The following is a 13,246-nucleotide window of genomic DNA, read 5'->3' as shown; positions in this document are numbered from 1 at the left end:
TGAGGCTGTGCCCCCTGCCCAACGGGGCTTGACAGGGTGGGGCTGCCGGGTCTGGATCTCGCCCAATGGGGGTGGAGCCAGCTGGGTCTGGGTCTCGCACGATTTTGAAGTGCCGCGGGTGGGCAGGGGCATGACTCTGGGTCCCGCAGCGTGCCCCAGACTCTGACAGGAGGAAGATTTTCATATACATTTTACTAATTTTCTTTCATCTCTGACACTTCTATTATAGAGAAAGGACAAATAGCAATATTAAAATATTTCCTCTAATTAATCCCCTTTTAATGTGCATGAATTTCATGCATCGGGCCACTAGTTTTATATATAAGGAAACTGAAGCAAGATACATTAAAATTATTTGCCCAAGGTCAAAGAGCTACAATGAACCAAAATCTCCTATTGCAGTCTAGGGCTCTTTTCATAAAGCCATGTGGATCTCTAATACAAAACTACTATTGCCCTAGCTGGTTTGGCTCAGTGGATAGAGCTTTGGCCTGCAGACTGAAGGGTCCCAGGTTCGATTCCAGTCAAGGGCACATGCCTGGGTTGTGGGCTCGACCCCCACTAGGGGGCCTGCAGGAGGCAGTTAATCAATGATTCTCTCACATCATTGATATTTCTATCACTCTCTTCCCTCTCCCTTCCTCTCTGAAATCAATAAAAATATATATTTTTTAAAAACTACTGAAGATTTGCACATAAAATTTCTTGCTTAAAAATTGATTTTCAAAGCCCTGGCTGATGTGGCTCAGTTGGTCAGATGTCACCTGCACATGGAAAATTTGCCAGTTTCTATTCCCAATCAGGGCACATGCCTGGGTTGTGGGCTCTATTCCTGGTAGGGGGCATACAGGAGGCAGCCAATCAATGTTTCGCTCTCACATTGATGTTTCTCTCTCCCTCCTCTCCCTTCCTTTCTCTCTAAAAAAAAAATTAATAAAAATATATTTTTACATCGATTTTTCCATTAGTGGTTGATAGGGGTTAAGAGGGGGTAAGATACAAAAGAAATGGGTGTGGCTATAAAAGAGCAATAACATAGATCCTGTGAAGAAAATATCTTTACCTTCACTGTATCAATGTCAATATCTTGGTTGTAATACTGCACTTCAGTTTTGGAAGACATTACCATTGGGGAAACTGGGAAAGGCATACATCAGATCTCTCTAATTCCGTGTGAATCTAGAATTACTTCAAAATAAATGTTTAGTAAAAAATAAAATTGATATTTCTTTTTAAAACCAATTTCATTTAAAAGAGGCTTACTTAAAGTGAATAATTTAGGTAATTTAATACAAAACAAAATAGAATCATGCATAGGGCTCTGAAATTCAGCACAGTGGACTTCAAAAATGGAATAAGTTCCATCAACCAGAGCTCAAAAAAAAAAAAAAGCCATAAATATCCTTGGAAACTGAAAAAGCCCCCAGGATTCTTTTTTTTTTTTTTAATTGATTGATTGCTTTAAGAGAGAGAGAGAGAGAGAGAGAGAGAGACATCAATTTGTTATTCTACTTATTTATACATTCATTGGTCGATTCTTTTATGTGCTCTGACCAGGAATCAAACATGCAACCTTGGCATATCGGACAACACTCTAACCAACTGAGCTACTTGGCCAGGGCAAGCCCTCAAGATTCTTATTTTCCAAAGCAGCAAAACCAAACAAGACAGTATAGAAAACAAATTATTAAGTCACCTCAAAAAGAATCACTGGAATAAAGTTAGAACCACCAGAGCTTTTCTCAACCCCACCACACACTTCACTGCAATCCTCAACTGAGAGAAAGACTGAATGTGCATGTGTGTCACCTTCAACCTGATATTCACAGCCACACATTCTGAGTCCCAAAATAGCTTCCATATTCTTGCTACTCACCAAGTACCTGAAGCTTCAACCATTTCCTGCTTCTCCCAGCTGCAGGACTTGCAATTAGAAAAACATTCACTCAGCGTCTGGAGCAGGTCTGGCTAGAAGGATGAGCTCATTCCTTCAGATGTGCACCTGATCCTCAGGAAGGTGCTCCTCCTCCAGCAAGCAGGTTTCTGTATGTTTAAAGTGACACCCACAACCTGTGCAACCACTTGTCCAGAGCCAGAACAAGTCCTTCCCTATTCACGCCTAGTGCCATAGAATCATTTCCTGCTCTAGCCACTTCACGCAGCCACCAAGTTCAAGCAGCAGTGGCTGCAGCAGCAGCTGCTGCTTCTATTACAACGTCACTAGAGAAGGATTTCATTTTCAGCTGTAATAGAGCTCAGATTCTTCACCACTATCCTGTGAACATCGCACCGTTTGGTCCAACAGGCCTTGCCCAGAGTCAGACCTTACCAGAATCATCCCCTTTTTTAGAATTTACAACTCATTTTCCTGAACCAGGAACATAATGCTTCCCCATCTCTCTTAGTCTGTTTGTCCTGTCTCTAAGTCTCAATTAACTCAGCCAGCTAAATGTGCCCCATGCAGTTAGAGCTGACTCCTTCAAACTCAAGTTTGCCCTCAGTTTCACTACTTCTATGAAAACATTTACTCTGCCATAGTGGTCTATTTATTGGTAAAGCACATAATAATCCTAATCCAAAAGATATGCAGACTTCATTTCAAAGTGACATAATATTGGTACTAAATATATTCAATCAGAAGTATCTGTGTAGTAAACAGTCATTCAACAAGTATTTTTGTGCACCTGTTATATACAACCATCTCTGATAGGGTGCTGATCTGGGCTTTAAACTAAAATAAATAAATAAAATAATATCTGAGAAAGAGCCCTTCCCACTTTAACCTTCCACAGGACTTCTGTGGTGTTTTTACTTCTTCCATGATAAACTTCTCCGCGGACCACTGGTTGGCGACCGCTGCTCCAGAGGTTTCCTTAAACCAGCAGTTGCCAACCTTTCAGACCACCAGTTGGTGACCACTGGACTAAGGAAACTAGCCAGAGAAACATCAGACTTACTAGTGGTTTCCTTTGAGAGATGGCAAGGGACTTGCAATCAAGAAGGGGAAACCTTCCCTGGCTTATTTTGCTCAGTGGTTTGAGTGCTGGCCCACGGACAAAAGGGTCATGGGTCATGAATTCGATTCCTGATCAAGGGTACGTACCATGTGAGGCAACCAATTGATGTGTCTCTCTCATCGATTCTCTCTCTCTCTCTCTCTCTCTCTCTCTCTCTCTCTCTCTCTCTCTCTCTCTCTCTTCTCCCTCCTCTCTACTCTCTCTAAAAAAAAAAAAAGTCAATGGAAAAAATATCCTCAGGTGAGGATAAAAAAAAAGAAGAAGGAGAAACCGGCTTTTGCCAGGTGACTCAGTTGGCTGGAGCATCATCTTATGAACAAAAAGATGTGGGTTTGATTCCCAGTCACTGCACATACCTAAGTTTCAGGTTCAGTCCCCTGTTGGAGCACGTACAGAAGACAACTGATGGATTTTCTCTCTCATGTTGATGTTTCTCTCTCTCTCTCTTCCTCTCTCTAAAAAAATCAAACATATCCTCAGGTGAGGATTAAAAAAAAAAAAAAGAAGAAGGGGAAATGTAGGAGCTTTCAACTAATTTAGTAATGTTTAGTTTCCTGGATAATGGCTATAAGAAAGCTTACTGTGCCCTAGCCGGTTTGACTTGGTGGATAGAGCATCAGCCTGCGAACTGAAGGGTCCCAGGTTCGATTCCGATCAAGGGCACATGCCTGGGTTTCGGGCTCGATCCCCAGTGGGGGGCCTGCAGGAGGCAGCTAATCAATGATTCTCTCTCATCATTGATGTTTCTATCTCTCTCTCCCTCTTCCTTCCTCTCTGAAATCAATAAAAATATTTTTTTAAAAAGAAAGCTTACTGTATTATTCTTTTTAAATAATAATAAAATTTGTTTAAAAAGATAGAACTGTGCCTCAAAGACACAACCAACAGAGTGAGAAGACAACCCTCAGAATGGGAGAAAATATTTGTCTGACAAGGAATTAATATCCAGAACATATAAAGAATTCCAACAACTTAACATCAACCAATTTAAAAGTGCACAAAGGGCCCTGGCCAGTTTGGCTCAGTGGCTAAAGTATCAGACCAGGGACTGAAAGGTTGTGGGTTCAATTCCAGACAAAGGAATGTACATCGGTTGCAGGCTAGATCCCCAGCCCCGGTTGGGGTGTGTGCAGGAGGCAATCAATTGATGTGTCTTTCTTACATCGATGTTTCTCCAAAGAAGATATACAAATGGCCAATAAGTACATGTAAAGATGCTCAGCATCACAAGTCATTAGGGAAATACAAATCAAAACCACAATGAGATTCTCATATCCAATAGAAACTAACAATTGTTGGTGAGGATGTGGAGAAATTGAAACACTTGTATACTGCTGGTGGGAATGTAAAATGGGTTAGCCACAATGGAAAATGGTATGGCAATGCCTCAAATATTTAAAATAAGATCCAGCAATTCCACTTCTGGTTATATATCCAAAAGAATTGAAAGCAGGGTATCAAAGAGATCAGTGTACACCCATGTTCCTAGCAGCTTTATTTACAATAGCTAAAAGATGGAAGCAACCCAAGTGAATGGATAAGCAAAATGTGATATGTGTGTGTACAGTGAAGTATTATTCAGCCTTAAAAAGGAAGGAAATTATGACACATACTAAAACCTGGATGAACCTGGAGGACATTATGCTAAATAAAATAAGCCATGCACAAAAGGACACTCTATGATTCCATTTATATCAGATACATAAACAGTCACATTCAAAGATAGACAGTAGGATGGTGGTTGCCAGTGACTGGGGGAGAGGAGTAGGGAGTTTTTAATGGGTATAGAATTTCAGTTTTGCAAGATGAAAATTGTACAATGTGAATGTATTTAATACTACTGAACTATACATTTAAAAATGGTGCCCAGCCAGCGTGGCTCAGTGATTGAGCATCAACCTATGAACCAGGAGGTCGAGATTCGATTCCCTGTCAGGGCATATGTCCAATTTGCGGGCTTAATCCCCAGTATGGGGCATGCAGGAGGCAGCCGATGAATGATTCTCTCTCATCATTGATGTTTCTATCTCTCTCTCCCTTCTCTTCCTCTCTAAAATCAATTTAAAAATATTTTTTAAAAATGATTAAGGTGGTAACTTTTATGTTGTGTATTTTAAAAATACAGAGAACTAATCAAAACAGGTCTTACTTAGCTTGATCAACATTAGATATTAAGTAAGAAAAACTCTAAATTCAGTTTCAAACAGTCTGCTGCTTTTTTCCTCTTTGAAAAATCGAGTCAAACATTATTTGTTGAAAAAGACTCATGTGCTATAGGCAATAGGCAAATTCATTACTCTGATCAGTTTCATACAAATGAAGAACCTAATATACTGGCAGTAGCTAATGTACTCCCAGAGAAGTAGAAAGTAAATATTATCACTAAGTTTTGCTGAGGGGAAAAATGCTTAGCCTAAATAATGGTCCCCAAATATTAAGGATGGTAGCTTAGAAATAAAATAGTTATTATTTATTATCTGCTTTACCAAGTTTGAAGTCTGCATTAAATTGTACTAGCCCCATTCCTAAGGCTTATTCAGAAAGGGTGGAGATGAGAAAACTGTAATTAAAAAACTAAGAAATAATCCTTCAATGGAAGAAATGTGCTTCATTGGGTTGTTGTATGGATTAAATGGGTTATTTCATGCAAAGCATTGTAACACGGTGGTTGGCACATGGTATTGCTCAACAAGACATTCAAACTTTTTCCATACAATTATCTTATGTCTCCATATTCCCCCTTAAACCAGCATAATCTAAATTAGTTTGACTATTTGAACACAAACATGAACAATATTTGAAATAACTTATACAGTTCATAGTATTTTTAAATCACTATAATTTATTATTTAAAACAGTTGAATAAAGAAAAAATAAAACTAAAATTTGAATGCCTATTACATGATAGCTACTGTGCTAAGAATTAACATCTATTATTTCACCTAATTTGTTCCAGTAGTATAATCCTAATTTCACAGATAAGGGAACTGAGGTTCAGAAATATTTAGTAATTTGCTCAACTTTCCATTTATAGTATTAAATTAAAGGGTTGAGATTTTAATTCTGTCTGACTCCAAAACTCACTTTTATCACTAAAACTATCTTAAGCCCTGTGAGAGATAATTTCTCATTCTTTTGTTCAATTATTCATTCACTGACTCTTTCATTTAATCAAACAATTCAATGCTGCCAGGCATACTGTACTAATCTAGTGATATAAAAATGTATAAAACAGCCACTGCCCTTCATAGCCTAGAAGGTGTATGTGTCTGAGAAGGAGAGGGAAGGATGTTACAATTGAATAAGAGCTCAATAATAGTAGAATACGCAGGAAACAAGGAGGGTGAATACTAGGTTGGAGAATCTGAAAAATCATTGCAGAAGAATTACCATTTCAACTGAAATTTTTTAAACATATGGTTACAACCTGATAAAAAGCATCTACACAAAAACCTAAGCTAATATTACACTTAATGGTGATATACTAAATGCATTGCCCCCTACTTCCCCCCAAAGGTAAGGAACAAAGCAAGGATGTCTGCTCTCACTACTCTTATTCAACCACAATATTGGAAGTTCTAAGCACTGTAATAGGCAAGAAAGAGAAATAAAAGGCATACAGATTGGAAAGGGAGAAATAAAACTATCTCTATTTGCAAATGATGTTTGTCTACATAGAAAATCCCTAGGAATCTATTTTAAAAACTCCTATAATTAATAACAACAAGGTTGCAGGAAATGTAATATGTTTTATGATATAGCATACAGTTTAGAATTTGCTTTAATATTTTGTAATGTTCTAAATTCTTTCTTTCTTTTTAGTCTTGTCAACTACTATGTAAACTCTTCAGGGCCAAAACTTGTTTCAGGAGTCTGTGTTCATATATTGTGCTTTATTACATTGTAATTATTTGTTTCTCTGTCACTCTCCCTTCCTAGCCTCTGGACAATTTCAAGGCAGAGAGCAAGGATTACTTGCATCGAATCCTAAAGGTTTAGTAATCAAACACAAAACAGGTCTCAATAAATGTTTGTGGAATGGATAAATGAATTCATCTCCACTCCATGCCCCCACCTTGCAATGCCTATACACAGTACTCTACACATAAAAAGAACCCAGTAAAGCTTGTTAATGGATTCATGTAGAAATCTTTTGGACCCAACCACATAAGCTTTCTCAGAAAAGCACTTTAAAGTTTAGCTACTAACGCTACAAATTAAAAGTTTTAGTCTAACACATATCAAATAAATAGGTTCAATGACTAGCCACATCAAGGCTAGCTCTAGGATTTAAAAGCCATCATTCTAATTAATGAATTTGTCAACCTCAACATGGAAAAATCCAGTTACATCATCAAAAGAGAGGTTATCCCTTGCAAATTTATACCTACAAAAGATAGTGAGTAAAAATATCCGAAAGTTGTATCTGTAGATTGAAATCATTTTTATGATTTCATTAGGCTTGTTTTCACTAGAAATACAAGTTAGACAGAAAAGCAGTGCAAACCTGTTTCCAGAAAACAGTCCGGGAGACTCAGAAACTAATGTTTTGCCCTCTCCTTTATTTTCACTCCCGGGAGACTCCTTTGACAGATATTTAAAACATGTGCAGTCTTCTAAGATAAAATCTCACCCATTTCTTTAAAAAGGCACTTAACCTGAATACGCACACTTAGGGAACACTAGGTTTTATATTCAAGTAACTAAAACTATCCCTAGTGTTCAGCCTGGTGCTGCGGCAATAAAAACACTGTTCTTAGTTTTTAAAATTACATTCGTGGAAGGCTTAAGTGTCGAACTGCACATTCTTTCACTGTATCCTCTAAGCTGGTTTTACACTGCACATATAATTTAATAAATGCTCCGTAAAGGATCCTACACTTGAATGAATCTGGGAAGAAAGGTGATCTCGGCACACACCCTCTTCTTCCAACTCAGTACGCTCTAAAAGAAGAACAGCTGAGTATTTTTTCTCAAAAAATCTATCTCCGGATCCCACCCCACACTTTATTTTGGAGCAGCAATCACTCATTACCCCACTCACAGCCTCTCTACAGACTAAATACTAGCTCACCGCCTTTCACATCTCAGAGTCGCGGGAATTTCTGTGGAAGGGGCGGGGGGGGGGGGGCGGTGAAGTCCGGGACGCCACCATTCCCGCCAAGCCATTTAGGACCTAGGTCCTGGCGCAGTCAAGGGTGGCACCAGCCTCAGGCGGACCCCCGGGACCCCCGAAGATATCTCTCTCTCTCTCTCTCTCTCTCTCTCTCTCACACACACACACACACACACACACACACACACACACGCCAGTGCAAAGCAAAACGGGCCCAACCTCTATGCTCCCATTCAACATACCCTCTTCCCAGCTGTACCCCAGTTCTGCCCGCTGATTCCTCAATGGAGTCCGGTCCCCTTTATCCAGTTCTCAGTCCCCGGAACCCTGCTACTCCCACCACACACAAGCTTTCACGCTCTGGTCCCTGCTCCTTGAACCCTACTACACCCCGGTCCCTCCCTCTGGACTTCCCAGAGACCAGCCCTCCCCGTGTGCCCTAGTGCAGACCGGCGCCCTGTCCCTGGACCCACTGGACCCGGGTCCTTTCCTAAACGTCACACTCGGGTCCACTCCTCCCGTGACCTGACCTTCCCCATCACCCCCCAGGCTCTACCCCCAGCACCCCATTACCTCCAGCCCCGCCCCCCTGAGGGTGTCGCACTCACAGCTCCTGCCGCCGCATCCTGAACCGCCGCGGCTGCTATAGCTACAGGGAGCCAAGGCAACCAGCTCTCGCGACACTTCCCACGGCTACGGCGAGAACCACCTCGAGGAGCCTCTCGCCGGAAAGTAAATGAGTCAGGCTCCAGGCCGCTGAGTACATCTCGCGATAGTTACTGTAAAATGGCGGCCGCGAGGCGTTCCGGGGATGGCGTGCAAGGGTCTGAAGGTGGGCGAGAGCGAGGGAGCATCTAGAGCTGGCGGGAAAGCCGGGAAACTATCGCAGGCAGGACGGTCTGGGTTGCGGGGCGTTAGTACAGCGAACCCCCACACTGGGGTAACTTTTCCCAGGTGCCTCCTCGCACGTAGAGCCGTGTCGCCTTTAGCGGAAGTTTCCTTCTGCAGGCCGTTGTAGAGATGGGACAAGCAAGACTTGAGATCGACCGTCCCATCCACCTCCTCGTGACCTTCCTTCTGGAAGTTTTCATCTGTTCTTCCCCTGCACTGGTTTGCAAATGGTGTTTGCTTCCACAGAAATGTTTATGTTTACCCACGAGGGCCACACCCCCATCAGTTAGCCCGACCAAAATAGGAAATAAACGTGTGTGTTTTTTAATGGAACATAAACACAGATGTTTGAATGCGGAAGGGAACCGCATTGTTGTGTGGTTTCAACTTTGCACTTGTTGCTTGCTGCCCAGTGGACACATCCTTACTCAGTGACTCAACACTTAGTTGCAGGGCGTTGTCTCTCTGCTCAGACAACTTTAAATGCAGACTGAGTAGCATCTGGGAACAGAAGGTGAACGTAACGTTGGTCAACAAGGAAGAATAAAACCGAGGGTGATAATAAGGAAGTAGAAATAATTAATGGAGAATTCATTTTTTTCTCTTAAAGCCCCTGAATAGCTCTCATAGTCTAGTCCAGTGCTGGCCAGTAGACATATATTGTGAGCTGCATTGTGCAATTTAAAATCTCTAATAGCTACATTTTTTAAAGTAATACATATGAAATTAATTTATTTTTAACCCAACATATTCAAATTATTTCAGCATGTAATATCTTAATTATTAATTAAATAATTAATGGCTAGTGACAATAATATTAGCAAAGCTCCAGACCCTCATCTAGAGAATGAGCTATCTGGGTGATTTTAGGAGCACAGTATTAAGGGCATGTGGTTTATGTAAAAGAATCCCTTGAAGTTGCTAACTCAAATGGCTGCAGAAGCTAGGCAAGTAACAATAAAAGATGGCCTGGTGTAAAACAAGAGGTAGAAGTGGGGACCAGGACCCACTGGAGAGCACACGCTCATATCTAAAAGGGAACTCTAGCCCTAACCGGTTTGGCTCAGTGGATAGAGCGTCGGCCTGCGGACTGAAAGGTCCCAGGTTCGATTCAGGTCAAGGGCAAGTACCTTGGTTGCAGGCACATCCCTGGTAGGAGGTGTGCAGAGGCAGCTGATTGATGTTTCTCTCTCATTGATATATCTAACACTCTATCCCTCTCCCTTCCTCTCTGTAAACAGTCAATAAAATATTAAAATAAAATAAAAGGGAACTCTCTTGAGCTCCTGAGTTGAAAACTGTCCTGAGTTTTAAAACACAGTGATGGTGCCAAAACCGGTTTGGCTCAGTGGATAGAGCGTCGGCCTGCGGACTGAAAGATCCCAGGTTTGATTCCGGTCCAGGGCATGTACCTTGGTTGTGGGCACATCCCCAGTGGGGGGTGTGCAGGAGGCAGCTGATCGATGTTTCTCTCTCATTGATGTTTCTAACTCTCTATCCTTATGCCTTCCTCTCTGTAAAAAATCAATAAAATATATTTTAAAAATAAATAAATAAATAAAACACAGTGATGGCAAACAAGATGTGTATGAACAGTATAGTCGGTTTAGCTGTGCTGCCAATGTGTGACATCTGTGAACTGTGGCATTCAAATGTATGAATATTTGTGAAGAAAGGTTGCTTTAACAGAAGAATAATTTCCAAGCAAATGAATAGCTTAAGGATTTGACTGGATTTCTGGCTGGATCCTGTACAAGTGTGCACTTCTAATGCATTCGACCACCATTGCAATAATTTCACTTTCAAGTAGACTTTTCTAAGGAAATAGTTTCACAACCAACCTGGGCTCCCTGTAAATTAGTAAACTTGTATCATGATTATTTTTATTATATTTAAGATTTCAGACATTCTGAGCTTGGAAAAATTAAGTTGCTAGGTTTTCAGGGCTGTTGACCAGCAGACCCTGGAATTATTTTTATCCCAACCTTAAGAGTAGACATATAATAATTATTTTATGGTTGACTGTGAAATATCCTTGTCACATGAGTTATTTTTCTTTGTACCTCTGATGTCTGACTTAGTACCTGGGATATAGAGGCGCTCAATAAACATTTGTCCTTAACTTCTGAGGAGGCTCACAGAGTTTTAAACCTGAGAATATGATGAAAGCTATGACCCTTATCCAGATCCTGTCAAACCCATATTCCCTCAGTCCACCTCAGAGTTTACTACAGCTTTGGTAGACAGATCTTGTACAAGCCCATAGCTTCTTACCGCAAACACCTTTATCTGGAATTGCCAGCAGAGTTAACAGTCCTAATAGCAATCTGTAACCAATGAGAGATGAGATTTGGAGGCTAAAAACTCCAGTTCCCTATGCCCTCAATGGGGCAATTCTGAGGTATGATCTATAATGTTTCTCAAAATTTACTAACACATAGGAGAGCTTAGTAAGCCATCGATTCTTGAGTTTGTACTTTTAACCATGCTCCCAAGAGATAATCATGCTGCCAATCCATGGACCACAATTTGAATAGTATTATTCTGAGTCCCCAGTGGGACTTAGTCCTAATTGCCCAGAACATTGTTTTTGGCTTTCTTCTCACTCCCTTACACTTCTTGGATTCTGGGATCACCTCTCAAATTAGCTGTTTGCATCCAGATTTTTGTTTCAGGGTCTGTTTGGAGGGAAATCAAATTATAACAATACTCTCCTTAGAAAAATGCACATAGAAATAGAGCTTTGTGTACAACTTTATAGAAAGAATCCCTGGAAGTTACTTAGGTTGTAAAGCAAAGTGCCAGGGTAAATGTCATGTGGCCCAAGGTTCATGAAAATTGTATCAGTCTATGTAGAGTCTAGCAACTTAGTATAATCTTTAATAGCTCGAGACGTTGGCTGATTTCAACCAGCTCTCAGAATTTATTTTTCCAGAACCTATTAAGTCTTTTCTTTATTCTTCCTGGTTTGCATCACTCTTACTTTATGGAACATAGTAGTAAGTCCTGGGATTCTAAAGAAACCCCATGCTTGAAATCAATAAAAAGAGCAATGTTAATAGTCACAGGGATGTAAAGTACAGAATAGGGAATATAGTAAATAATACTGTAATAGCTATGTATGTACCAGGTGGGTACATACTAGAAATATTGGGGAGAATGCTTTGTGAAGTATGTAAGTGTCTAACCACTATACTGTACACCTGTAACTAATACAAAATAATGTTGAATGTAAACTGTAATTGAAAAAAAGTAAAGTCTGTTTAATCATGCCAAAGAGAGAGAGGGAGAGAACTGTTACTCATTCCTATTGGCTCTCATTGTTTCTTCAGAGTCATAGTACTTTCTGGACACCACTGCCGTGCCCCTGTGACCCTTAGTTCTTTTCTTGCTGTGTTCATTCAGAGCCAGGCATATCATAACTACAGCTGGTTTCTCCCACTTCCTTCTATTGTTAATCCTCATCTGAGGAACTTTTTCCATTGATTTTTTTAGAGAGAGTGGAAGGGAGAGGGAGAGACAGAGAGAAACATCGATGTGAGAGAGACACATCGATTGGTTGCCTTCTGCACGCACCCTGACCAATGCTGGGAAATGTGCAACCAAGGTACGTGCCCTTGACTGGACTCAAACCCGGACGCTTCAGTCTGCGGCCGATGCTCTGTCCACTGAGCCAGACTGGCTAGGGCTCTCCCACTTCCTTCTGGATTCCAACATGACTCCCTATTCTATCTCATCCTTTCGGGAATCTATAACCTTTAACACATATATTACTAAGCCCACTCTGGTGTCATCTGGAAACTTTGTGGCATGTTCTAGTTCTGTAATATTTGGATAATCCTTATCCCAAATCCTAATCAGCAACATAAAGAAATCTAACAGCAGGGTCACCGACACCTATTTCCTAAGTATAGCATAAAGTAGCTTCTTAGCTGTGCCCACATGTAGGCTGGCACATGTGTTTGTGCATGATTATTTGCCTTATGTACTATTGAATAAGTATGTTTTCATATACATCTATGAATGTGGTTTCATGAGTGTGGGTGTAGGTGTGTAATTAACCAGAGCTCAGATTTGGTCTTGAAATTTGAATAATAAATGTTTAGTATTTGACTTTAATTAGTCTCTGTGCATTGTTTTCATCTGCCCTCAAATATCAGAGGAAAAATTAGTGTGTTTCTTTGAAGTTTATTGACTGTTACCGATGGCAGAGCAAATTCCA

At 40.6% G+C, this 13,246-nt stretch overlaps 1 protein-coding gene across 12 annotated transcripts in view; it reads right to left on the bottom strand.

The window, feature by feature from the left end:
- The window catches only part of USP54 (ubiquitin specific peptidase 54), a 113,462-nt gene extending 104,585 nt beyond the window's left edge, over window positions 1–8,877 (bottom strand). For 5 of the 12 annotated variants that reach the window (XM_079793833.1, XM_079793846.1, XM_079793836.1 and 2 more), the window contains exon 1: window positions 8,742–8,760. The gene's annotated coding sequence lies outside the window, so the exon portion shown is untranslated. Of the gene's footprint in view, window positions 1–1,876; window positions 2,444–8,375; window positions 8,508–8,741 lie in introns of those variants that run through there. The other 7 variants (XM_079793834.1, XM_079793837.1, XM_079793835.1 and 4 more) reach the window with 5 other exon arrangements.
- Window positions 8,878–13,246: the final 4,369 nt, after the last annotated feature.

This window comes from Cnephaeus nilssonii (assembly GCF_951640355.1).
Source record: "Cnephaeus nilssonii genome assembly, chromosome: 16".
In the NCBI taxonomy this organism is placed as follows: Eukaryota; Metazoa; Chordata; class Mammalia; order Chiroptera; family Vespertilionidae; genus Cnephaeus; species Cnephaeus nilssonii.
This window is presented reverse-complemented; position numbering and strand designations above follow the sequence as displayed.